The 24,734-nt window shown below is 35.6% G+C and overlaps 1 pseudogene; it reads right to left on the reverse strand.

Annotated features, from left to right (window-relative positions):
* Positions 1 to 704: 704 nt before the first annotated feature.
* Positions 705 to 24,734, reverse strand: part of LOC133668705 (uncharacterized) — a 47,864-nt pseudogene continuing 23,834 nt past the window's right edge.

Below are 24,734 nucleotides of genomic sequence, written 5' to 3' on the forward strand. Positions count from 1 at the left end.
TCTTTGCCCTAGCTCTTGTAATTGGCCCAATTGGTATCTGCAGTGGGTTGTTGGTATGATTACGCTTGGTGTGGGCTGATCCTCATCATCTCGTCTCTCTTCAAAAGGATTCGACCTCGAATCATCACCTACATCAAACAAAATAAGATCAGAAACATTAAAGGTAGCATTAACACCATACTCACCTTGCAAATCAACTTTATAAGCATTGTCATTGATCCTCTCAAGGATCCGAAATGCCTAATCTCCTTGTGGTTGGAGATTTGATTTCTTATGGGCCGGAAATCTCTCCTTGTGCATATGCACCCAAACCTAATTGTCGGGCTAAAAGACAACATGTTTGCTCCCCTTATTAGCTTTGGTTACATACACACGATTCATCTTTCAATCATTGCCGCACACTCTCATGGAGTGTCTTCACAACCTGTGTGTTATGGTTACCATCCAAACTAACCCTTTCATCAAGAGACAAAGGAATCAAATCCATGGGAGTTAAAAGGTTAAATCCATACACATTTTCAAATGGTGAAAATTCAGTAGTAGAACGCACACTACGATTATATGCAAACTCTATAAATGGCAAACAATTTTCCCAATTCTTTAACTTCTTTTGAATGACAACACGCAGCGGTTGTGTTAAGGTCCTATTAACTACTTTGGTTTGTCCATCTGTTTGGAGGTGACAAGTAGTTGAAAATAACAGTTTAGTACTCAATTTGCCCCATAACACCTTCCAAAAATAGCTAAGGAACTTAACATCTCTATCAGACACAATGCTCCTAGGGACCCCTTGAAGTTGTACTATCTCCCTAAAGAACAAATCGTAATGTTAGTTGCATCATCAATTTTATAACATAGAATAAAGTGTCATCTACTCTACCCCATTTTGACCTCGGTAAACCTAAGATGAAATCCATCGAAATGTCTACCCATGGTTCCTTAGGTTGCAAAGGGATATACAAGTCATGTGGTTGAGTCCTAAACTTTGTATCCCTACAAGTTATGCATTTATCACATATACATTGCACATCTTTTTTTTCATTTTAGGCCAATAAAAAATGCTCATGCAACATATCCAAAGTCTTAACAACATCAAAATACCACATCAACCCGCCCCCATGTGTTTCACGTACAAGCAATTCACGCATAGAACTTAATGGAACACACAAACAACTCTCTTTAAACAAATATCCATCAAGTCTATTGAAGTTCCCAAAAGTCGAAGTTTCGCAACCATTGTAAACATTAGCAAAATCACTATCATCATTGTAGAATTATTTTATGTGTTCAAATCCTAGAAATCAAGCATCCAAAGTAGATAAAAGAACATACATGCATGAAAGTGCAACAGCCACAATGTTTTCTTTTCCTTGCTTATACTTTATCACATACGAAAAGGTTTCAATAAATTCAACTCATTTAACATGTCTCCTACTCAACTTACCTTGCCGTTTCAACTGCTTCAATGATTCTTGATCAGAATGTATCACAAACTCCTTGGGCCATAGGTAATGCTGCCACGTCTCTAAAGTCCTTACCAAGGCATAGAGCTCCTTTTCATATGTAATCAAGGCTGCCCAATTAAGTTTTTCGCTGAAATATGCAATGGACCTCCTATCCTTCATTAACACAGCTCCTACACTAATACCTGACGCATCACATTCAACTTCAAAAGCTCTCGTAAAGTCTGGCAAAGCTAAAACAGACGCTGAAAAAAGTTTATCTTTCAACAAATTAAAAGCTTTATCATGTTCATCATTCCATTTAAATCCAAGAGACTTTTTCACAATTTTAGTACTAAAATCCTTCACAAACCTTCTATAAAAACTAGCAAGTTCGTGAAAACTCTATACATCACTTACCGATTTTGGTGTAGGGCAATCCAGAATGATCATAACTTTCTCCTCGTCCATCTTGATACCCTGCGCAGTTGTGACTTAGCCAAGAAACACAATTCTCTTCATGCAAAAGGTACACTTAAAAAAAGCATACAATTGCTCACTACGCAATACACTAAGTACATTACATAAATGATCAAGATGCTCATTTAAGTTCTTGTTATAGATCAAAATGTGATGACACACAACAACAAACTTACCTATAAACGCACCCAATACATGATTCATTAAACATGCTAAACACCTTTATACGTCCAAACAGCTACAAACCATGCTTAGTCTTAAATGTGGCGGCTTATTTTGGAAATCTACTAATTCTACAAAGATCTTTAATGGGCTGCAACATAGTTTTCAAGTTTGGCAAGGATTCATAATTATTTCAGAATCCTTTTCTTACAAGGATTACTTATTCATCCTAGCTATAAAAAGGAAAGAAGACTTCAGAATAAATTCTACCTTCAGATCAGATTTCCTAGTCTATTTGGGACTTCTTAATGGTGACAAATCTAATTCTAGCATATTTAGGATGATAATTTTTGGATTTTTATTATTTTCTTCTTAGTCTTTGGGTTATTATTACTTATTTGGGTCAATTGTAAGTGGGCATAAACAGACATGTAAGTTAGAGAATTCAGATTAATAAAACTTCTTGTTTGCCGCACTTTGTGTGTGTGTGTTGGTGAGATAATCTCCCTTCCATGGTTCTCTAAAGAACTGAAAAATGACTTATCGAAGGACAACTATTTTCGTGGCGTCATCCCTATACTTCTCGTTCGCGAATCAATATTCATTGGGTGGCGGTCTCCGTTTCCAATAGTGCTGGTGCCTAGGTACAAGTTATCTTTGTGTCACACTCCTATCAAACTTGATTTACTTGGCTTTCTTGGAATTGGTGTCTTTGCGTGTGGCTTGCGTGACCATGTGATCACGAGGTTTGCATCACTTTCCCATCTATATGAGATTCCATTTTGGTCTTAGGTGGTTTAGCCTTTGCACAAGGCTTTTATTGAACAGCCTCTCTTCAGATTGGCCTCCATGTTGAGGAAGATGAAGCCAAATTGGTCTCAAAATGTGTATTGCCCCTTCTTTTGCCTCTCCACCTTCATTGCCATATGGATCATTTCCTCAATTCTACACAATGTTGTAATTCTACAACATTTGCAATGTCTCTATTCAACCTATTTAGCAATCTGACCATGGTAGCTTCCCTATCCTCAATTACATTGGCTCGAATTATTTTGATCTCCATCTCTCTGAAATACTTATCCACGGACCTAGAACCCTGATTCAAGCCCTGCAATTTCAGATACAAATCTCTATAATAGTGGTTAGGCACAAATAACCTTCTCGTCAACACTTTCATCTCCTCCCACAATGCTAACGGCCAGGTTGTCAATAATGTTTTTTTAACACGACATGAAAAGTACAATATAAACTCAGATCGTAAACTTAAATCATAAAATCGTAAGTAATTTTTTTAACTAATTATATATTGATAATTGTAGTTAAGAAATTAAATTACATTAAAATCTAATAAAATGAGTCAACAATATTTAATCAATGAGTGATCTAAATAAAATGAAAGAGATAGTAGTATGAATTAATAAATTAATGACATGGAGAAATAAAAAGACTCAGAATAAAATTTCTCAATACAAGAGAATCACTAAAAGGTAGGAAGCACACATAAACCTAGTGACAACCTAGTTGTTCCCATCACAATAAGTCTTGATAGACCCCTTTTGGGTTGCAAGCTAATGAGTTTAAATTAGTAATTAATTAACATAAATACAATAATGAAATAAACTCCTAAACAATGTCCAATGCGCTATAAAAAATTCAAATTAAAAATAATTATTTAAAAATAAATAAATAAATAAAAATAATAAAGAAAGTCTTCATGTTAAAATTCCTCCATGTAGCTTGAATCTCCAATTTGTATATATTCTTAGCATCTTTGAGTCCTGATTTCAAACATGTCATTCTCTTTTATTTAGGTGAATGATTGGGCCTACGATATATAGTTAGAGAGTTTTAGATGTCTAGTTTCTATCCTAACTTTAATCGAAACAAAATTACACCAGTAACTCTGGATATGTCCTAAACAGTACACGAAGGCATTCTTTGACATATTTGACAATTTTAGTTTACTAAATTTGACCATTTGAATTATTATGTTCCCTAACTCCATTTGACCTGAAAATGTACCATAATATATTTTCAGGTATCTAATATTTTCCTGTAAAATTTCATCTTTATCCAATATATGGTTTGAAAGATACGCTCAATCTCGCAAAACTAGTTAGCCGATATTTTAAGGTCAAATTTGAAGCTAACTTGATTGATATCACAAATTTAGTAAACTTGTAAAATCGGATCGATTTTACCGATTTTGCATGAGTTAAGTCCAATTTTACTGGTTTCAAGTTTTTAGTCTGATTTAGCACGTTAGATTTTACGAGTTAACTCGCGATTTTAACAACCTTGCTAGTGACCTCTCTCCACTCCTTTTTCTACTAATCACATTTTGATCCCACCAAATCGGTGCCTAATCTGTGAATTCGATGATTACCAATTTGCTTTCTTCGCCTTTGAATAGTTATGGCAATCAAAAATCCAATCCACCTTTTTCTCCCACTCTAAATACGCCTCAGATTGTTTTTACCTTGAAAGGAAGGTATTTTCAATTTGATAGCATCTAAATCACCATCTAAATCAACACTAGAGAATTTCCCCTTTGGCCGAATTGGCCCTTACTTCTATTCCCAAAATCCCTTCAGTTTCTAGGTTGCCGAAAACCTTCCCAATGGCCTATGGTCTCATCCTCAAAACCACCATCACCAATATCATCAACCTTCTCCTCAAAATCCTCATAATCAGCCCACCTTGGCCTTTGGGGCCTACTATCACTGTTTGCTTTTGGTTCAACCCCAACCTTCCTCACGTCTTGGGTGCGTGTACCAGCCTCGTTACCACATTTCTCCACCCTATCAAGTCTGTCACACACGTTTCCTATCATGAAATTCATCCTCTCCATCATCTGTGTCATGGCTTGCATTTTTGAACTTAAGTTCTCCCTCGGGAGGGGGTGGTGTATTGTTTTAATCTGACATAATAGTACCTGCAAAAATTGGTTAGTAGTAAAAAAAAAACTCTCACATCACTTAAAGAATAAGACATGTATTTAGATAAACACCTTCAACTAAAAAAAAATAGTATTATTTATTTGACATGAATAGTTGAAGTGAATTCTCCTAAGAGAAAAGTGTGGATTATGGGAGTGTGTAACTTGGACTATTGTTTTAGCCATGCAGATATATGCATTTAATCTGCCACATTGGAATTTACAACCAAATATGTCTTTGTTCTAACCACTGCGTAAGCCGCATACATAAGATAGGACGGTTCGTTTGAAGAGAATCTTTTTTATGATCAGACCCAATCATGTCGTGCATGAGCAGGCTCTGTAAAATCCAGTAGCTAGTAGAATAAGTGTTTCGCCCAAACACTTTTAATATCCTCACACGCTCACACTTCTCGTCTCACCATCTTCCTGTTCTTGCGGAACTGAAATCAACACCAAATAGAACCAACTTAGCAGCGCAATCCCAATATGTATATATGACTACATGTATTTGATTGTCACCCTAGTAATCAGAGTATCAAATTTGAGCTAATTCCGAATTGATTTGATCTAATTTTCCCTTGATTGTCTTCTGCAGCAAAAACAAATAAACGTCTGATTTGTTATTTTTTTCGTTTTCTCTTTCCTCTGTTTTTTTAATGCTACTGATATATTTTGAACAATAGCAAACTGAAATAACATTTTTTTTATATGGCGCAAATTCAAAGACAAGAAGAAATTGGACACTAAGGAATTTTTACGGAAACAACAAGAAACGAAAATTTCAGAAGGATATAACCTGATTAATGGAGCCAAGCTCTGATACCAAATAATGTGAACCTCGTGATAACCCACATGCAAAGATACTAATTCCAGGAAAGCCAAGTAAATCAAGTTTGATAAGAGTGTGACACAAAAATAACTTGTCCCTAAGAATCAGCATTATTGGAAACGAAAAACCCCACCCAACGAATATTGATTCGCAAATGAGAAGTATAAGGATGAACCCACGAAGTCAATTGTTCTTCAGTAAGTCATTTTTCAGTTTCTTTAGAGAACCAAGGAAGGGAGATTACCCACCAATACACAGTAAGTGCTGCAAAAGAAGTTTATTTATCTGAAAATTGTGTAACCTTACATCTCTGGTTATGCACTTATTTATACTGACTCCAAACTCAAATAAACCCTAAAGGAACCCTTATATGGATTTATATGAGGCCCGTTTATAATTAAATCCAAATATAACCCAAAACATAAAGAAATAAAAATAACATAAAGTCTGGTATGGTTTTGCCGCATATAACTTGAGAAAAATAAAAACTAATTAATCTAATTTAGTTTCCTTGCTGCTGTCCCTTTCTTTTCATTGATTAGCTTGGATTTCTTTGTATAACTTGGACAAATAACAAAGCAATTTTCCTCATTTGTTGTTGATTTAATTACTTTCCTTCTTATGAAAAGCACAAAATAATCTTCCCCTCTTTAGGAACAAGAGCTAGCCAACTTCCTTACTTAATTAGGAGAATAAAATGCTGACTTTTTATCCTTTAAAGATTAAAAAAACAAGCCTAACAAGGTTGTTATGGCATCGGACCATCAGCCCTTTATTCCACACGAATTGGGCTCTTCTTGGACCTGAATTAGATGAATTAGAGGTTGCCCTTCATGCTCATTCAATGCTTCTTTAAGCTTCTTTGGTCCAATTGGCAGCTCTAATGTATTGTTGTCATGATTACGCTTGGTATCCTCATCACTGCTTATTGTGCTATGAAACATATGATAAAAGCTTATGACTCGGTTCAATGGGATTTTGTTGATGTGCTTGAACAAAAATAGGATTTCCTAAAACAGTCATTGATTGGATCATGGTTTGTGTTACATCATGCCAATTCTCTATTAACGTCAATGGTGAGCTTGTAGGTTACTTCCAGGGGGGGTTGAGACAAGGTGATCCATTATCTCCATATGTGTTTACCCTATGTATGGAAATCCTTTCGGGGCTGTTTCGCAAGATGAGTGACAATCAAAACTTTAAGTTTCGCTGGAGATGCAATAAGGATAGAAATGTTGATGAAGTTTCAAGAACGGTCAGATCCGTATCCAAATCCAAACAAAAGTGACATCTTTTTGAGTGGTCTATTAGATTCCTATTATTGGGTTTAGAGAGGGGGAGCTTCCTATGAAGTATTTGGGAGTGCCTCTTATCTTGTCAAGGCTTAAGGTTATTTATTGTAAGGGTCTCGTGGATTGAATCACCTCTAAAGTTCAACATTAGACTTGTAGAACACTCTCGTACAACTGATTAGCTCAGTTTTATTTTCCATTCAAGTCTATTGGGCATCTCTCTTCCTTTTACCTAAGCAAATAATTAAAAATATTGAGCAAATTATGAGATCCTTTCATTGATCAGATATGAGAACTACTGGGGCTAAAGTGGCTCGGGATCAGGTGTGTCTTCCAAAAAAAGAGGGGGTGGGGGGGCCTAGGAATCAAAAGGATAATAGAATGAAATAAGAATGCTTTGTTGAAACACATCTGAAATCTGTGCAATGACTCAAATGGCTTAATCTGATCTACTTGGATCAGATCCAATCTGTTGCCAGGTAGAAATTTCTAGAAAATCAAGGCACAAGAGAATTGCTTTTCGGCTTGGGGAAAGATCCTTAAGCTCAGATCTTTAGCATGGCCAAAGATAAAGTACACCATAGGTGATGGAACTTTCATCCAAAGTTGTTGCCGACGATTGTCGGCAAGAAAAGAACTCCAATAACTTCGAAAGAAGGCTAAGGAATTGTCCATTCAACTTGTTAGTGATTCGAGGATGAATCATCTTGAAGAGAGAGGGAATGATACGATCCAGGAAAGGTCAAATTCGAATTTTGAAGTAAAATGTGCAACTATCCAGTTTTACGACAACAGTCACAATTCTCAATCCAACCGTTGGATCAGGCTGAAAATTTACATGGAGTCTCCTGACATGTTTTCATACCTTGGGTTAAAATTTTAGATCAATCAGAGTTTGGAAAGGCATCGCAATACGGGTCAACAGAGGCTATACGAATTTTGTTATTTACTTCCTTTTAACTTGTGGGCTTCCTATTTGGCTAGGATTTTTTTCCTAAAAGGATGTGGTAGGTTATTTTGGGAATCTCCTAATTCTCCAAATATCTTTAATGGGCTGTAACATAGTTTCCATGTGTGGCAAGGATTCATAAATGTTCATAATCCTTTTCTTACAAGGATTCCTTATTCATCCTAGCTACAAAAAAGGAAAGAAGACTTCAGAATAAATTCTACCTTCAGATCAGATTTCCTAGTCTATTTGGAACTTCTTAATGGTGACAAATCTGATTCTAGCATATTTAGGATGGTAATTTTTGGATTTTTATTATTTTCTTCTTAGTCTTTGGGTTATTATTACTTATTTGGGTCAATTGTAAGTGGGTTTAATATAAGTCCACCTAAGGGTCCATTAGGGTTTATTTAAGTCTAGAGTTAGTATAAATAAAGGCATAACCACACATATAAGTTAGACAATTCAGATTAATAAAACTTCTTGTTTGCCGCACTTTGTGTGTGTGTGTGTGTTGGTGAGATAATCTCCCTTCCATGGTTCTCTAAACAACTGAAAAACGACTTAACGAAGAACAACTGTCTTCGTGGCGTCATCCTTATATTTCTCGTTCGCGAATCAATATTCGTTGGGTGGGGGTCTCCGTTTCCAATAGTGCTGGTGCCTAGGTACAAGTTATCTTTGTGTCACACTCCTATCAAACCTGATTTACTTAGAGCGTGTTTGACAGTGTGGTTGCGGGTGCTTTTCAAATAACTTTTCGTGCCAAAATACATGCCAACGATGTTTTTTCATTTTTTAAAAATCATTTTTGATATCAGCACATCAAAACGATCCAAAACGTATAAACCATATTAAATTTTAGCAAAAATCAAAAATTCAAATTTTTTGGGAACGCCGCCGCAGCCGCGTTCCCAAACGGGACCTTAGCTTTCCGGGAATTAGTGTCTTTGTATATGGGTTGCGTGACCACGTGAGCATGAGTTCGCATTAGAGAATCTGTGATTTGGCGAATCCAACCAAACAATCTCATCCTTTTGCCCCATCTTAGGATTATAATTGGAAGGAATAGCTTCTACAATGGATGCCAGCTAATAGCTTGAGTGGTAGGAATTTTCCATTCTAAGTTATAAATCAGCACATTCACCTTCGTGTTCTTTTCCATACCTGAATCATAGATGAATCTTTCACCGTAAGAATCCGCGAGTGGGCTGTGAGGATGCCAATTATCAAACCATAGAGAGGTTGTCATACCATCTCTTATGATGTACTTCATCTTCGACCATGCTAAGGATATGAGCTTTAGAATCTTTCCCCAAGCCCAAGAGCAATACTCTGGCATCTTGATTGTCTAGAAATTCCTGCATTGCAGCAGATTGGATCTGATCCAAGTAGACCAGATCGAGCCATCTGAGTCATTGCATAGGTTCCAAATGTGTTTCAACAAGGCAATCTTGTTCTATTCTATTATCCTTTTTATTCCTAGGCCCCCCTCCTTTTTTGGAAGACATACTTGATCCCAAGCCACTTTAGCCCCAATAGTTCTCATATCCGAACATGACCAAATAAAGGATCTCATAATTTGCTCCACATTTTTAATTACTTGCCCAGGTAAGAGGAAGAGAGATGCCCAATAGACCTGGATGGAAAATAAAACTGAGTTAATTAGCTGTACACGTCCTGCATACGAGAGTGTTCTACAAGTCCAATGTCGAACTTTAGAGGTGATTCGATCCACGAGGCCCTTACAATAAACAACCTTTAATTTGGACGAGATAAGAGGCACTCCCAAATATTTCACAGGGAGCTCCCCCTCTCTAAACCTAAGAATACGAATAATTTGTTCCCTCTCAATATTTAACGCACTACTCAAGAAGATGTCATTTTTGTTTGGATTTGGGTACAGACTTGATAGATTTTGAATCTTTGTGAGCACAGTTCTAATCATACGAATTGAGTTTACATCCCTTTTGCTAAAAATCATCAAGTCGTCAGCAAAACAAAGATAAGAAATTTTGTCCTTCTTGCATCTCTAGTGGAACTTGAATTTTTGGTTGACACTCATCTTGTAGAATAGCCCCGAAAGGATTTCCATACATAGGACAAACAAATATGGAGATAATGGATCACCTTGTCTCAGCCTTCTCCCCCCTTGAAAGTAACCTGCAAGCTCACCATTGACGTTGATAGAGAATTGACATGATGTAACACAAACTATGATCCAATCAATGACTGTTCTAGGGAATCCTATTTTTATTAATGTAGCATCAACGAAATCCCACCGAACCGAGTCATAAGCCTTCATCAGATCAACTTTCATAGCACAACGCCTAGGTCCCATAGATTTATGATAGCCTTTCATAAGTTCCTGAGATAAAAGAATATTGTCACTGATTCTCCATCCAGAGATAAAAGCAGTCTGATACGGACCTACTAGGGATGGCAAAACAGCTTTGATTCTCCCAGCTAGAATCTTAGCGATGCATTTATACACTGTATTGCAGCAAGATATAGGATGAAAATCCATCAACCTCGTAGGATTAGCAACTTTAGGAATAAAGGAAATCGATGTAGCATTCATTTCTTTAAGCATTCTACGAGTCTAAAAGAATGAGCTAACAGCGTTGATTACATTTTCCCCAACTATGTGCCACATTCTTTTGAAGAAACCTGCGTTGAAGCCATCCGGACCAGGGGCTTTGTTGTTCTTCAAACTAAACATAGCATGTTTAATCTCCTCCCTTGTTACATCTTGTGCTAGTACATGTTGTTGTGTCGAAAAGAGTTTCAAGTTAATTGCCAATTCCATCACTTCCTCGTTCAGAACCCTAAGCATCTAAAACTTTAGGTGTTGTTAATTGAGTTACTTACATTTTATTTTAGGCTTTTTAGGCTACATCTTAACATATAAAAAATTGCAAGCTAATGCGCAAACTTGTTTCATTTATATAATTGAATTTTTATCTAATCATAGACCAAAATTCTATTTTGTTTTCTCTGTGCTATAATACTCAAAGTAAAAACATTGAGAAGTTAATGGGGCTACGGGCAACATGCTTTGTTTCCATAAACACGATGAACCTTTAGTTTATAGGACAACAAATGGACTTAACATGAGCTCATTGTCCTGCATTTTAAATGGATTATGAACTTTTATAGTCCTTGTCCTTCACTGCATGGCTTGGTTGGTCAACTCGTGTTTCATTACTTGTAATTAATGGCTATGAAACTGGGCCTGAAATAATCAAATGTTTTAGTTAAATTTCTTAGATGTGGATGATGTGGATCAACCCACAAACACGAAGGACCCATTACATGTTCCACATGGACCCATTATAAAGTCCAAAGTGAAGGCATTGAAAGGCATAGTTGTGCAAGTTTTGGCCAAGGTTAAACTTAGGGATCCTTTGAAGTATCTTTTTTTTGGTAAGTTGACGTATGTATTAAAAGAAGAAGATACAAACATTATAAGGGGCATACCCCAGATTTACAATGATAACAGAAACATAAAACAACATATGGCTACAGGCTAGCCACCGACCAAAAATTGAAACATCACTAGATTCGTTAGGGAAACCAATACAACCAGCTAACTAACAAATTAAGAATCTATGGTATTCACCCTCCAAGCTCGTTGGATCCTTTTGTTTTCATTTGTTGGTGCGACATTCCTCATCAAATCAAGCTTATCATGAATCATAGAGTATCAAAAGGAGGCGTTAGTATATTTAATCTATGTGCTAGAGGGTCATAATCCACCATTATTTAAGCCATGAAATTTCGACAATAAGGCTGAAATTTTATTTCAATTTCAGCTAGCCTTGTTACGTGATGTTTTCCATGTATTTTGTGTATTTTTAACTAGTTTTGAATTTCCTTTTATGTGTTGGAACGTTAATTATTTTCTTTAAATATTAGGATTTATTATTTTAATTTTATTCGTTGTCAGGTCAGGAGAAAAGATAGCAAAGAAAACCAAGGAATCGAAGTTGACCTAGGAAACATATGTGGTGGCAAATTTTCATGTTGTCCAAGGAGAATAATTCAGCAACTCAATTGTATTTCCCAGTATTGGAAGGATACCAAGAGGTGGCAAAGAGGAGCTTTAAAGGCAACATCATTTTCCTTCCAAAAGAAGGATAAATATAAGGCTAAGATTAAAATTCTAATATAACTTGAAAACCAAAAGGGCAACTTGTCCTTTAGTTCATAAGATTATTGGGCAGTGTATCAAACCTTCAGTGTTTTTTTCTTCTCTTCTCACAGCAGATAAAGACCTAGAACTTATAAACTTTATTTTTATTGTGTTAGTTACAACCCAATACTTGTTTGGGTTTAATTAATACTTTGTTTTCAGCTAGGATCTAAGGCTTGTTTGGATCAGGGTCAGTTTTTGTATGTGGATCAATTTAGCCCACAATGGTAGATCTATTAGGGTTAATTTCTCTGAACTATGTAAACACATATAAACTTAAATTTTAGAGCTATTGATGAATAATACTTCTGAACTTTTTAGTTTTAATGTTTGACAAACCTTCTTGTATTCTTTAGTTATTGAACAAACTAAATCTGACTATTAACCGGCTTCGTGGTATCATTCAAATTCATTCCAATAGTGTTGATGCCTTGGGATAGGTTTCCATTGTGTCACATTCCTATCAAATCTCTTCCGACTTTCCAGGATCATATCTTAATCTTGATTGTGGGTTTGTGACCATGTATTAAGAGGTTCGCATCAGGATCCTATGGAGTATCAAGAGGAGGCCTTAATACATTTAATCCATGTGTAAGAGGGGCTCATTCCACCCTTATTTGGGCCGTGAAGTTTCGACAGCAAGACTGCTAATTTTATATCAATTTTGGTTGCCCTTGTTATATGATGTTTTCATGTGTTTTCTGGATTTTTAACTAGTTTTGGATTTCATATTATGTGTGAGAAAATTCATTATTTCCTTTAAATATTAGGATTTATTATCATTTTTATTTCATTGTCGGGTGAGGAAAAAACACAGTAGAGGAAACAAAGGAATCCAAGCTGACTTAGGAAACACAAGGCTAGCACCGTCTCCTTGTTGTGCTAAGGAGAATAATCCAGCAACTTTATTATATTTCCTAGTATTGGAAGGATACCAAAAGGTGGCAAAGAGGAGCATTAAAGGCAACATCATTTTCCATCCAAAAGAATGATAAATACAAGGTTGAAATTAGATCCTATTCTAACATGGAAACTAAAGGGGCAACAACCTACAAAGTGTTTTTGTCTTTCTCTTCTTATGGCAGATAAAGACTTACGACATATGGGCATTATTTTTATTTTGTTAGCTACATCCCAAGGCATTTTTGGGCTTTATTAATACTTTGTTTTCATGTAAGATCTAAGACTTGTTTGGATCACGGTTTAGGATTACTAGTAAAGGTTTTGGGTCAGTTTTTGTAACTAGGTCAATTCAGCCCACAAGAATAGATCCATTAAGGTTAATTTATCAGAACTATTTAAACATATGTATGCCTAATTTCAGCACCTTTGACGAATAATACTTCTGAGCCTTTTAGTTTTAATGTGTGAGAGAGATTCTTGCATTCTTTTAGTTCTTGAATGAATTGAATTTGACTTATCGAAGATTAAATAGCTTCATGGATTCATTCGGCTTCATTCGACTTCATTCCAATAGTGTCGGTGCCTTAGGACAAGTTTCCATTGTGTCACACTCTTATCAGACCTCTTTTGACTTTCCGAGATCAGATCTCAATCTTGATTATGATTACATGATCACATGATCAAGAGGTTCACATTAATAACCTCATCTGATGGGGGTAGCCACACACAAAAGACACTCTAACAAAATGGTTTGTTTACAAAACCTCAAAGAAAAATATAACAACATAAAAGAATGAGTTGTTTCACGTCAAACAAAACTCTAGCTTCGCAAAAAACATATAAAGAGTGTACTTGAGACAATGATGTTGGATGCTTGGGCATCGTAGCGAGTGATGGAAAAAACTCATGCATGTCTCTGACCTACTACTACAAAACCTCTACCACCTGCTTCACAGACTCGCTGGCCACACCCACCTTGAAACATGTAATGGTTTGTTGACTGAGTTTGAGTATAAGATGCAACTGATATAGATGCACTAGGCTCGAAAATAACTTGTTCAGACAATCTGATGTGGACCATCCTAGAAACACCAGCAAGGATCCATTACATGTTCCAAATGGTCCCATGAATCGGTCCAAGACAAAGGCATTGAATGCATTGGTTTTGAATGTTTCAACCAAGTCAGAATTGAAAGGTCCATTAAAGTATCAAAAGGAGATCCTAGTACATCTTATCCATGTGCAAGAGGGGTCCAACACAACCTTATTTGGGCTATGAGGTGAGGACAGCAAAGGAAACAAAAGAATCCTTCTACAACTTGGAAACAACATGGGTGGCTACCTTTTCCTTTTGTTTCTAGGATTAAGAGGTTGCATGGAAGGCTATAAATAAGCCTTGAATCAGTTCAATAATATTTTACTTCCTTCTTTTCTTCTCATGACAGAACATGGAATGGGAATAGGTGCTTTTTTGATGCAGGATCGGAGACCTATTGTATATTTTAGTGAGAAGTTAAGTGGAGCAACCTTGAACTATCCCACTTACGACAAAGAACTTTATGCATTGGTAAGAGCACTTGAGACATGGCACCATTACTTGTGGCCAAAAGAGCACTTGAATCAGTTCTGTAATATTTTACTTCCTTCTCTTCTTCTCATGATAGAACATGGATTTAATATTATGGGCTTTGTTTTATTTTGTTAACTACAGCCCAAGGCTTGTTTTCAGTTAGGATCCAAGGCTTGTTTAGATTAAGTTATGGGCTTTTTAGTTTAAGGTTTTGGGTTAGTTTTGAGTTGACTTCAATTAAGTCCACATAGGGGTCCATTAGGGTTAACTTTTCAAGAACTATTTAAACTCATGTGCCAAAATTTCGACAGTTTTGATGATAATTACTTTTGAATTTTTCAGTTTTAATGTGTGAGAGTGATTCTTGCATTCTTCAGTTCTTGAACGAACTGAATTTGACTTATCGAAGATTAACTGGCTTCGTGGTGTCATTCTACTCAATCCAATAGTGTTGGTGCCTTGGGGCAGGTTTTCATTGTGTCACACTCCTATCAGACCTATTTCGGCTTTTCGGGATCAGATCTCAATCTTAATTGTGGGTTGCGTGACCACGTGATCACGAGGTTCGCATCACAATCCCTCAATATAAGTGATCAGTCTATCTGCAACTAAAACAAGCTTCAATATGCCTATAGCAAATTGTGTTATAATGCCTAGATCCATAAGACTGACACAGCGGCCTCCCCTTTGAATCATGTTGTGCTGACTGAACAGTATTTTGACTCCGAGTTTGACCACCTCTACTCATACCATATCTACCAGCCTTCTTAATAGTAAACCTTGGTGAGAAACTCCTCGATTGTCTAAATTGGTCCTTTTGGCCTCCCTGTCCCTTGTTAGGACTTGTATTAGACCGTTGTTGGAAAGAGAACTGACTCGCCACGTTGGGCCTCTTGGCCGAACCAACTGATAATCCATCATCTAACTCTTATGCCTCAATAGTTGGGTTACGATCCATGTCGCACGTGGACATGCGGCATCAAGGGGTTAGTGAGATGCCACTTAGTTGTATGGTTGAGGGTCGCTAGGTAACCCAAATATATTATAAAAAATTTTAAGGGTAGGAGACTAGTTGTGGTTAAGGAAGGTATTAACACCTCTAGCACACCCTATGATGCGAACCCTAGCGGAGTTGAATGGAATTCGTGAACCCAAGATCTACTAATCCAAGTTTGTTGAAAATAGAATGAGCTTATTATAATGGAAGATCTGCTTCAAGGTAACAAGACTATAAACCAACCCAATCACAATGCCTACACCTGGAGACGAGGGAAATGAGTATAAATTCATAACAAAGATTGGTCAATTCTTTAAAGAGTTGGAAGTTCAATCAAGAACCAAGATTGACAACCAAAAGTCAGCACAATCAGAATATTATTAGCCAAAAAAATGATATAAAAAATTATTCTCAAGAGTATTTATACCCCAAACCAATAACTCTAGTTTCCCTAATGAGTCACATATAAACTCAATTTTAAATAATAATCAACCCAAGCTAAAACTAGCCCAAACTACTTAAAATAAATAAAATAAATAGGTCTGAAACTTAAACAAGTGTTTCCCCACAAAATAAAGAAAGTTTAATAGCCCACGTATCTTGAAAGAGTCCATTGAAAGCCTCTTTGAACCTCTTAGCTCTAAGCCTTGTAACTGGACCAACCAGAACCTCCAATGGATCCTTTGATGCTTGGATCACATCATCCTAGGTAAGTTGCTTTCTGTGGTCTGAATATGGTTTACAAATTTTGATAGGTTTCTAATCGTTAGTCTGTCTATGACTCAAGATAAAGATTCATTCGTGTCAATAAATGTGGTTTAGAATTTATTATAGGCACGTGTGCCCAAATGAATTCTTTTGAAAAGGATCCATATAGGAACCTTGACAGGGTTCAACTATCTTGGAAGACAGAAGGGTTTTCACAACTTGTATCTTGTGATAAAAATACTCATAATTAAATTTGGTGAATATTTAAAGTAATTTTGAGAATTTCCTGGTTAACTCTTGATATTTAAATATCAACCTACTTGTAAGTCCATCATTTATACCAGAATATTGACCATTAATTCACATAAGTTAAATTTTTTTAGGGATTATTGAAAAATTGGTCAAGTTCTCATAAATTCAATAAAATAATTATCAAATCCAAAATGCATGCAAATATATATTTTTTGAATTCTGTATAAAAATACTAAAACACACCATGTATTTTATTTTTTAATCCAAATATAATTTTTATTTTTATTTTTTGAGAGACTTGGTTTTATGCAATTAGAACATTTGGATAAATTTGATTTTTTTTATCTTTTTACCTTTTTTTATCACAAAATGAACATAAGTAATTAAAAAAATGAAAATCCAACACACACAACACATTCTCTTTTTTTTACTATATCTTACTTACACATCTAAAAAAATGCACGTGTTTACAAAACATCAAAAATTCAAATTTCTAGCAATAATTTGAAAATTGCAAAATGGACCTTCCAAAGGTAAAAACAAATAATATGAAGAAGTTATTCAAGCTTAAGAATAGTGCTGGAAGATTTCGGGGCTGGAGGAATTGTGGCGACGCTTGTATCAACATGCCATCACCACTTATGGCGCTTGGAACCATGCACCGCCACTGCTGGAGAGATGGAAAACAAGGTGGATCTAAAACATATTCTTTTTCTCTTATATCTTGTGCTTGCTGTGAGCGTCACCGTGACCTGCAAGTAAAGGAAATCACATAGGCAATTTGTTTTCATCTATTTTTTTTCTTTATTCAAAAATTTGTTTCTTGGTTTTTTCCTTTTATTTTGGTTATTTCAACAATCAACAAGGGGTAAAGACACGATGTAATAAAGAGAGAGTATTTTGGTGTAAGGGAGAATCCATGGCTGCTACTGGTGCTAATAGTTAGAAAGAGGACGCCATACTAGTTTGAGGATAGTGCTACTGCGACTAGTGGTGAAGGAATCAGTTTGTGAGGTGTTGGTTTGATTCTCGGCTAGATGAAGATCTGTTGATAGAAAGTGTTATGGGTGAAAGAATGCAAGGGAGTTGGAAGGTTGAAGGTTCTAGACAGGAGATGGAAGCTGATTGAAGAGGCTTAGGTGTTGCTCATATAGCGTGGTAGAGGAGAAGAGGAACCAATATTGGGTTGATGATGGAGATGATGGTGATGATTGGCAGTAAGGGAGATAAAGAGGAAATTATGTGTTTTTTTCTTTAACAGTGAAGTTGAAGGGTAGATGAAGAGTTCTTGGTTGGTGTTGAAAAACATAAAAACAGGGAGGAGCTAGGCAAGAGAGGCAAGGTCACGGTTTTGTGACTTTTTGTTTGTTTTTGGTAATTTTTTTGGGTAATACTCTCATTAATTTGCCCCCTCTTTTGTGTGAGTCTATAGCCACCTATTTATAGGTGTAATTTCTTTGGCTTGAAGGCAAAGTAATTTAAGATCAACCATTGAATTTCAAGAACAAATATCTACCACTTATTTGATAACTTGGAGGCAAAGCAAAGAAAAAATGACCCCTGGATTAAAAGAATTGATTGTGGACCATTTGATTAGAAATTAGGTTGCTTGGTGAGAGGGTTCTCAATTTTAGAATTAGTTCTCTCCCTACCACAATTACAAATAAGTCACTAAAATAATAAATGCATTTTTCCTTTTTTTTTATTTTAAATTATTTGGAAAAGAAGTTAAAAATAGTGCAAATATGTCAAATTTGTATTAATTTCATATTTTTATTATTTTATTTTTATTATTTTATTTTTATTTTAGTCAATTTTATAAGTGGACTAGGATCCATTAAGGTTATTTGAAGTATTATATTAGTGTTTTGTATGTTAAAAAGCGAGGGGCATGGATTTATGAAATAAACTCGTGTTTTACGTGATGCAACATGTTATGTTTGCTTGGAGAAAGTTCAATTCTGAATTATCAAGGTATAACTGACCTTGTGGTGTTATTTTATTCAATTCTTATAGTGTTAGTGCTTTGGGACATGTTTTCGTTGTATCACACTTCTAAAACTTGGTTTGCAACTTTCTTGGGAAAGTATCATCTTCATTGAGGGTTACTAGACCATGTGATCAAGAGGGTCACATCAGGTTTTATATCAGTTTTTGTACGTGAGTCAATTCAGCCCATAATGGTAGATCAATTCAAGTTAGTTTTTTAGATGTATTTAAACACATGTAACCCTAAATTTCAATAACCATTGATGAACAATACCTCTGAACTTTTCAGTTTTAATATGTGAAGAGAGCTTCTTACATTGATTCTTGAGTGAATTGAATCTGATTTAACAAGGATTAACTTACTTTGTGGCATCATTCGACTTTATTTTAATAGTGCTGGTGCTTTGGGCGAGTTTTTATTGTGTCACACTCTTATCAAATTTCTTTTGGTTTTCCAAGATCAAATCTCAATCTTGATTTTTTATTGCGTGATCATGAGATTCGAGATTAGGATAGTGATTTGGATGTTATCAAACTGAAAACAGCTACTTTCAAGGTAAAAACAATCTTGAGGTGTATTCGGAGTTGGGGAAAAAGGTGGATTGAATTTTTGATTGTCATAGATATTCGAAGGCGAAGAAGGTGAAATTGGTAGTCGTTGAATATACAGATTACAAATTGATTTTATGGGATTAGAATGTTATTAGTAGGAGGAATGGAGAAAGGCCAATAAAGTCATGGGAGGAAATGAAAGTGTTGATGAGAAGACGATTTATGCGTAACTACTATTATAGAGATTTGTATATGAAATTGCAAGGTTTGAATCAAGGTTCTAAGTTCGTGGATGAGTATTTCAAAAAGATGGAGATTGCAATGATTTGGGCCAATGTGATTGGGGATTAGAAAGCAACTTTGGCTATATTTTTTAATGGGATGACTAGTGACATTACATGATAATCAATAGAGGTAACTGTGCTAACATAGCTAATACTCTTGTGAAGAAATTGAATTTGAGTTGTATTAAGCACACTAGGCCTTATAAACTATGATGGTTAAATGAATGTAGTGAAATGAAGGTTACTAAGCAAGTGTTGTTTGCGTTTTTTTTGGAAAGTACTCCAAGTGTATAATGATCAAATAAAATTTAAAAGGTAATATGAGGATTAGAAGAGTGAAAATTCACTAGAGGCTAATGATGTTAGTAAGATTTACTAACAGTGGCATGACCATTCTAGAGAATGAGGAATACTGAACTTGATTAGCTATTCGGGTTATGAATGGTTAATGATGTCAACGAGTGAATTCAATATCGACAATTCCATGAATTTGATTAACTGTTCCTGATGTAAAAGCTAATGATGTCAAGAATCTTTGACGTCGGCATTCTCGAAAATATTCTAAGGTGTTAAAGAAAATTGATTAACTATTTTGGGTTAGAAATACTTAATGACATCAATTGGCTGCATTGATGTCATGCCTTTTGAACTTACAAATGCATCTAGTATTGCACCTTTAACAGAAATTGTGAAAAAGACTGTTGGATTTAAATGGAAAGAAGAACAAGATAAAGCTTTAATTTGTTGACAGACATATTGGTGCTGCACCTGTTTTAGCTTTGCCTGACTTTACAAAAGTTTTTGAAGTTGAATGTGATGTTTCATGTATTATAGGAGCTGTGTTAATGCAGGTTAGGAGGCCATTGCATATTTCAGTAAGAAACTTAATGGGGCAGCCTTGAATCACCCTATATATGACAAAGAGCTCTATGTCTTGGTGAGAACTTTAGAGACGTGGCAACATTACCTGTGGCCCTTACAATTGCTTCTTTAAACTTGCGTTTCCATTACATCCCTTAAGATTATGGTTCATCATAAATTCAGTTTTGAATATGGATTATTTTCTTTTGAATGTCAAGACACGACAGAACACATTTTACGAAGGAAAGGAAACTTGATTCTGCCCCTATAACGACCAAATTTCCTGTTTTGTCAATTTATTGAATTTACCAGCAAAGGTGACTACTTGACCTCTCCTAAGATATTTATCTATATCTGAGTTCTAGAGCTTCAAATTAAGTTAGGTCAAACTCGTTGGAAAGCTAACATCCTTAGCTGTAACTTCTATGTAGAAATGTTTCCTAAATTTTATCATTTTTAGGTCCGAAGCCTCTCTGGAATCAAGGTGACGAATTTGCCCAGTTTTCATCAATGGTTTAAATGAACCTCAAATTATCCCTAATTTCGTTCCTCTCTCAAGGCAACTATTTCTATGTTATATGTATGGAAACCTTCCTAAATATAACCTCCCAATGACAATTTAAACTAATTTGCCCTTTTTATATAAATTGGTTAAGAACTATTTTAAGAAACATGCACATTATTACTTCTACTTTTTCCTATATTTCGCAACTCCTCCCAAAACAAGTCATAGGCGATACATATGGCCAATAAAATCATTTCTACATCACGTAACTCATACATTCGATTTACAAAGTTCCCTACTATCAAGTTATCATGCTTCTCTTATTAGCAAACTTTTTATCACACCTAATTCACTCATTATTAACATATGAAATCTTAAAACTCCTCCTCCCCCTCCTCAATTTAGCCTTAGCCAATACTTGGCCTAAGGGAATCTAGGGTTCCCTTTTCATGCAATTATTTATCTTATTTAGTCATTGTTCACATTATAACAAAACATCACAAAGACTTTATCAAGAAAATCAAAATTTCTTTTCCTCCTATTCAACCCCTAAATGGTTAGGAATCCATTAGGGATGTCTTTTGGAAATACATTATCAAACTCCTGCCTTAAAGAAACAACCACACTAGGAATAGCAGAATCAAGATCGTTAGTGTTAAAATAAGTCTCCTTTTTTTTTTTTTTTGGTAAGTTGACGTATGTATTAAAAGAAGAAGATACAAACATTATAAGGGGCATACCCCAGATTTACAATGATAACAGAAACATAAAACAACAGATGGCTACAAGTTAGCCACCGACCATAACACTGAAACCTCACTGGATTCGTTAGGGAAACCAATACAACCAGCTAACTAACAAATTAAGAATCTATGGTATTCACCCTCCAAGCTCGTTGGATCCTTTTGTTTTCATTTGTTGGTGCGACATTCCTCATCAAATCAAGCTTATCACGAATGATACATTCGATTTGATTAAAGACCAAATTCGAAGTTCTAGACATTCCAGCAAAGATCCTTGCATTCCGTTCTTGCCATACATGATACACTGTAGCTGCAAAACTCAGTTTACGAGAAAAATTGACGAAACTCTTGCCATGCCAAGAGACAGTGGCCCATCGAATCCATTCATCCCAGCCTTTTGTCATTCTTGGAATGTTGCATCTGTCACAAACATCCCACCAGATCGCTTTAGTATAGGAGCATTCAAAGAACAAGTGGTTGTGATCCTCATTGTTGCGGAGACAGAGCGAGCATCTATTGGGACCATGTATACCAAACCGATGAAGTTTATCTTGAGTTGTGAGTTTCTGTTGGACAGCCATCCATAGAAGAAATGAATGTTTTGGAACAGCATTCTTGAACCACACAATGTCATGCCATTCAACCATCTGACGATGACGTCTTAGTTGTTCCCAAGCTACTTTGATCGAGAATCTGTGATTTGGTGAATCCAACCAAACTATCTCATCCTTTTGCCCCATTTTAGGATTAGAATTGGAAGGAATAGCTTCTATAATGGGGTCCCAGCCAATAGCTTGGGTGGTAGGAGTTTTCCATTCTGAGTTATGAATTAGCACATTCACCGGCTATTATCATCACACAAGTAAGATCATCGGCTTATTTGTAAAAAACACAAATCTGATTTCAGCTCCTTTTGCATAAAAATTAGGTTGTTTCTTTAATTTTCCACACTATTATCATCACACAAGCTTACTTTTTTCACTCCTCGGGTTTTACCTCCACTCTCAACTGGTTTAATTAATGATTTAGGTTTAGGTTTAGCCGAATCTGATGGTCTTCTCTCACCATTGTCCTCATGTGAATTTTCACTCTTCCCATCCTCACATTCCCTTTTTAATTTTATTTGATCATCATACACTTGTTTTGGAGAAAGAGATTCAAGAGTGATGGTTTTACCATCCTTTACAATAGTGAACCTATTTCTAAACCCATCATGGATCGCCTTCCGATCAAACTGCCATGGACGCCTCAAAAGGAAGTGACTATCATGCATTGGGAGTAGCCCAATGTATATATGTATATATGACTCAAGAAGCAATAAAAACCAGAAAACAAGCAAAAACAAAACTGCTATGACAGCTCGCGAGTAGCAAGCGAATTTATCCGAAATATGAACGAAATAGAAGACTGGAATAAAAACAGAAATGGAATATGCAACAATGATGAAACAACACCCAAATATGTTGGATATGTTGAAGATATACTGCAAGAAACGAAAACAACAAAAACAAAGCGAAATTCAAAAGTTGACGCAAAACAGACTCCTTTACGACAAGTTTCAGATATAGTGCGATATCAACCCAAATAGACAGAATATAAAGTTTGAGCAATTTACTATAAGGTTTGATATACTGACGCAAAAACGATATGAATTAGGCTTGTTTAAACCCGAAATTGAAAACCAAAGCAAAGTATATCCAATTGACCCCAAAATTGATTTGTTGTTCGATTAGAATGCCAGTAATTAGATTATCAAATTTGAGCCAATTACGAGCTGATTTAATCCAATTTTCTCATGTTTAGTTTTCTGCGGCAGAAACCAATAAACGCCTTTTTGAACAATTTTTTTTTACTTTTCTCTTTTTTTTTTGTTTTTGATGCCACTGATATATTTTGAACAATAACAAAATGAAATAATAAATTATTTTTTTATATGCCGCAAATTCATGGAGAAGAAGAAATTGGATACTAAGGAATTTTTGCGGAATCAACAAGAAATGAAAATTTCGGAAGGATATAACCTGATTAATAGAGCCAAGCTCTGATACCAAATGATGCGAATCTCGTAATCACGTGGTCATGCAAGCCACACACAAAGACATCAATTCCCAGAAAGCCAAGTAAATCAGATTTGATAGGAGTGCAACACAAAGATAACTTGTACTTATGCACCAGCACTATTAGAAACAGAAAACCTTCTCCCAATGAACATTGATTCGCGAACTAGAAGTATTAGGATGATGTCATGAAGCCAGTTGTTATTCGATAAGTCGTTTTCAGTTGTCTAGAGAACCAAGGAAGGAAGATTATCCCACCAACACACAAATACGGCAAAGAAGTTTATTGATCTGAAATTTGCGTAACCTTACATGTTTGTTCATGCTTTTATTTATACTAACTCTAGTGATATGATCTAGGAAAGGTCAAATTCAGATTTTGACATAAAAAGTGCAACTATCCAGTTTTACGGAAACAGTCATAATTCTCAATCCGACCGTTGGATCGGGCTGCAATTTTACGGAGTCTTTTGACATGTTTTCCTACCCTGGGATAAAGTTTCAGGTCAATTGGAGTTTGGGAAGGCATCTCAATACGACTCAACAGAGGCTATACGAATATAGTTTCTATATGTGTCAAGGATTCATAAATGTTTTAGAATCCTTTTCTTACAAGGATTCCTTATTCATCCTAGCTACCAAGAGGAAAGATGACTTCAGAATAAATTCTACCTTCAGATCAGATTTCCTAGTCTATTTGGGACATCTTAATGGTGACAAATCTGATTCTAGCATATTTAGGATATTAATTTTGGATTTATTATTGTTACTATTATTTTCTTCTTAGTTTAAGGTTTATTTATATTATTTGGGTTTAATTATAAATGGGCATCATATAAGTCCATATAAGGGGTCCATTAGGGTTTATTTAAGTCTAGAGTTAATATAAATAAAGTCATAACCAGACATGCAAGTTAGACAATTCAGATTAATAAAACTTCTTGTTTTGCCGCACTTTGTGTGTGTGTTTGTTGGTGAGATAATCTCCCTTTCATGGTTCTTTAAAGAACTGAAAAATGACTT

The sequence above is a fragment of the Populus nigra genome, chromosome 11, assembly GCF_951802175.1.
Source record: "Populus nigra chromosome 11, ddPopNigr1.1, whole genome shotgun sequence".
Classification (NCBI taxonomy): Eukaryota; Viridiplantae; Streptophyta; class Magnoliopsida; order Malpighiales; family Salicaceae; genus Populus; species Populus nigra.